At 45.4% G+C, this 3766-nt stretch overlaps 1 non-coding gene across 1 annotated transcript; it reads right to left on the reverse strand.

Annotated features, from left to right (window-relative positions):
• Nucleotides 1-2961: 2961 nt before the first annotated feature.
• trnaw-cca (transfer RNA tryptophan (anticodon CCA)) lies at nucleotides 2962-3033 on the reverse strand. Its single transcript has one exon. It is a non-coding gene; the product is annotated as a tRNA-Trp (tRNA).
• Nucleotides 3034-3766: the final 733 nt, after the last annotated feature.

Below are 3766 nucleotides of genomic sequence, written 5' to 3' on the forward strand. Positions count from 1 at the left end.
TTGTTATTTTGTGTCTGCTCTTTACGTCTTTGTCCTCTGATGTTTGGGAAATTGAACCTGTTTAAAAGATTGCTCGAAACCTGCCCCTTTGACCAAGTCTTTGGTCACCTGTCTTAATCTGTGTTCCGGTCTTGTGATTTTTAAAGGAATTCTCATTATGTTTACGTGAAGCACATTGAGATAGTTAACTGTACCACAAGTATTATTAGAATGCAGCTTCTATCCCTATCTTAATATCTGAAAATAGAGGGTCATATTGTAAAAGTAGAAGACAAAAATGAGGATGATTTCTTTTCTTTGTGAGGGTTGTGTGTCTTCCTCAAAAGTTAAATATGTCACATCGATACACAAGTCAAATTTACACAGTTGTGCTGGCACGCTTGTGGAGCTCTGAGTTGTCTTGTCCTGTTCTCTGTCGGTGTGTCCTGATCTCGTGTGAAACATCTTCGCTCAGATGGCAATGAACCGGTGAAGTGTAACACATGACTTGCTGGTTTGCCCCATTTCCTGCAATAAAGAAACCAACGCCCGTGTAAGAAAAGACTCTCTGCAGGATTGCTGTGTCAAGACAAATTCTGAACACTAAGCAGGCTGCACAAAAATGCACTCATATCAATTTACCTGAGGGAAGAGTCTCCGGTGTCCATTTCTCTCTGTCCCGACAGCACAGTATCTTCCTATCTCTCTGTTAACAGGACCTTTGGAACACGTTCAAAGTTGCCCATTTCCTACGCATTAGTGTAACCGACTTCTCCTGCCTCACGAAACAGAGAGAGAGAGAGCAGAAGAGCGAGTGGGCTCCTTCTTCCACCAGACACAGCTTGCAAGTCGAAACAAAATGGTTCAATATCCACCAGTAGTCCTGCGAGCAGGGAGACAGATTGAGAAGCAGATGTTCTTGAAACTCTATGCTGCTTGTAATTCCCGGAGCAATGTACAATGTATTTCGTACTCAGCAAGTCTCAGTTGCTTCAGGAGCTGGGCGCGCCCATGGTTCTTGGCTAGTTGGTCTCGGAGTATGATGCTAGCTTTGGGTTTTCTAGCATATACAGACGGTGGGAGGGGCCGGGTTCCAATCTCAGGTGAACCCTCATTTCTTAAATTGACATGAGCAAAAATGCTGCGTCAGTTTTCTCAAAAAGCCGCTTTGTTAAATAAGATCGGACTGCCTGAATTAGGGACGGCGCAGAGCTGCCATTGCAGTGAACACGGCGAAGGGAAACACTTGCTCAAAGTGAAAACAAGTATTGCAGATTTTTCGCCCGTGCAATCCGAGTCTGAATGAATCCTCCACCTGTATTACGCTCAATTCTGAGGGTGATACTTCAGGAAGCGGGGAAGTGAAGTGATTGCAGATGGCGCTGAACAGGTTGAAGTGAATGGTACCGTCCTGAGGAATGTCAGCAACGAAGGGAGATTGGAAAGTTTGGGGCAGCTCTCTTTGGAGAACAGAGGGCTGAAAGCTGGTCTGATTGAAGTTTTCCACGTCATGAGGGTTTTAGACAGAGAAATAATGCAGTGAAAATGCTCCCAGGCCTGAAAAGATCGAGAACGTTTTGGCAGAGATTTAAAGTCATCAGGAAAATAAGTAAAAGTGACATTAGGAAGACCGTTTTCAAGGGACTGGGGTCAGTAAGTCGCTGTCTGACAGTGACAAAGAGGCAGATTCAATGGACACAAAAGGGAAATCGGTGGACATGTTCAATGTAACAATGTGCAGATTTACAGGGAGAAGGCGACAGAATGAGACACGTATTTACATATTGTGTTGAGCCAGCAGAGCTAAGGTGGGCTGCATGGCCTCAGTCTGCGCTGTCAGACATTTTGTGATTCTGAGTGAAATCGGAGTTAGACCAACAGAACGTGGAAAATTTGACAACGGGTATATTCTACCCAACAGGATACTCCATCACAGAAATGAAGGTGTTTTGACATCATTCTCGAAGGTCCATGCCACTATGCAGATTCAAAACTGAGTATTCCTTTGAATCACTGAGTAATTTGTTACAGTTATTCAGTTGAGGTGAGCGGAGTTGCGCATTGGGAGCCACTCCAGTTGATAGGTCGAAGCCGTTTTCTCCTGTGTGATAGTCCCACCAGCACTCCAATTTGCTGTGCTTCCAGTCAGTAGATGCAGATTACTGTCCCATACTGATCCACGGGCCACGATGACCCAGCTGTGGTGACAAGCTTGTGAAGGTCTGAGTGCTCTTCTCCTGTTCTCTGTCGGCCTGCTATGATCCGAATCATCAAACCTCTCTTCTCCGAGATGGGGATAAACTGATGAAGGTGAAACACATCAGTTGCGGTGTGTTCCATGCGCAGGAGGCCCTGCTGTAATTCCCCACGCTGTCTCACACAGCAGCATCCTCTCGGTGAATTACGCTTGGCAAATAAAAACGATTGAACCAAATCAGTGTCCTCCATTGGATTTTACTGACACCGTTTATAAAATTCAGGCTCACCGTTAATGTGGAGAGGGGCCGTCAGACTGTAGTTTCCGCTGCTTCTGTTGAATAAAGATAATTTTAACTGTGTCCAGTGAGAGGAAAGGATTTGCTGTTGGTGGGAAACATTTCTATCTGAACTCGTTTGTCACTCTGCTATGACAGGAGGAGCTGGGACCTCCTGATAGTTTGAAACACAAAGCTGATAATCACTAGATTATGTTGTAAAAATATCGGTATAATGTTATTCACACCGCGCTGTCACCAACTGAACGAAGCGGCTGTGTGTTTAAATCCCGTGATGAACAGTTTGTCTTATTATTTCTCACACTGGGGGGAGCTGAGCATTTACCCAAACACTGGGCACACCACCTCCCTGATTCAGTGTTCACAAATCAAACTGATAGCAAAGCTTTCCTGTGATCGAAAGTTTCCGGAAAGAAGATTTGGCTCAACAGAAAAACGGAGTAAACATACTCCTTCCTTGGTTTGAAACATAAATGGTCGACTTCAGTGAGCCTGACGTGATTCGAACACGCAACCTTCTGATCTGGAGTCAGACGCGCTACCGTTGCGCCACAAGCTCACTGATGGCCGGAGGTCTCTATTCATGATTAAAGGAAATGATCGCACTTCAATGATTTTACGTTTTGAGTAGCAACGGAGATCAACAGTTCATGTCTGTTCTGTTCCTCCCCCCTCTCTTTCTGTCTCTCGAAACAATTTCCAACTCTCTCTCAATGAAAATCTGAAAGAATTGTGGATGCTGTATATCAGAAACAAAAAAAACAGGAGTAGCATGTGACCCTTCCACAGAACTGATGGTGATTGGGAAAATGTCGGTTTATATGCAGGAGATATTGTGGGAGGAAGGCGGAGATCAGGACAGAGCCCAAAGCGAAGGAAGAACTGTTGGACAGATAAAGGAGTTGATAACGATCTGCGTGGGAGGGTGAATAACTGTTAATGGAGACTGTTCGTGGCTAAGTAGTGTGGAATGACAGACGATGTGATAACAAGGCTTGGTGTGTGTGGGAGGGACGAGGATACTATGGAGTTCAGGCCCTAGAATTATTGAATTCGATATTGGGACCGGAGGGATGTATGGTCCCCAAGTGGAATATCCAGTGCTCTTCGTTCTGCTGGTGCTGAGCTTCACTGGAACAATACAGCAAACCTGAGACACAGATGTTGGCCAGGGAACAGGGTGGGGTGTGGAATTGGCAGGCAGCTGGAAGCTCAGGGTCTTTTTTGCAGGCAGAGCGCAGATGTTCTGTTCAGCAGTCACCCAGTTTATGCTTCGGTTCCCCAATATAGAT

The sequence above is a fragment of the Hemiscyllium ocellatum genome (assembly GCF_020745735.1).
Source record: "Hemiscyllium ocellatum isolate sHemOce1 chromosome 27 unlocalized genomic scaffold, sHemOce1.pat.X.cur. SUPER_27_unloc_30, whole genome shotgun sequence".
Classification (NCBI taxonomy): domain Eukaryota; kingdom Metazoa; phylum Chordata; class Chondrichthyes; order Orectolobiformes; family Hemiscylliidae; genus Hemiscyllium; species Hemiscyllium ocellatum.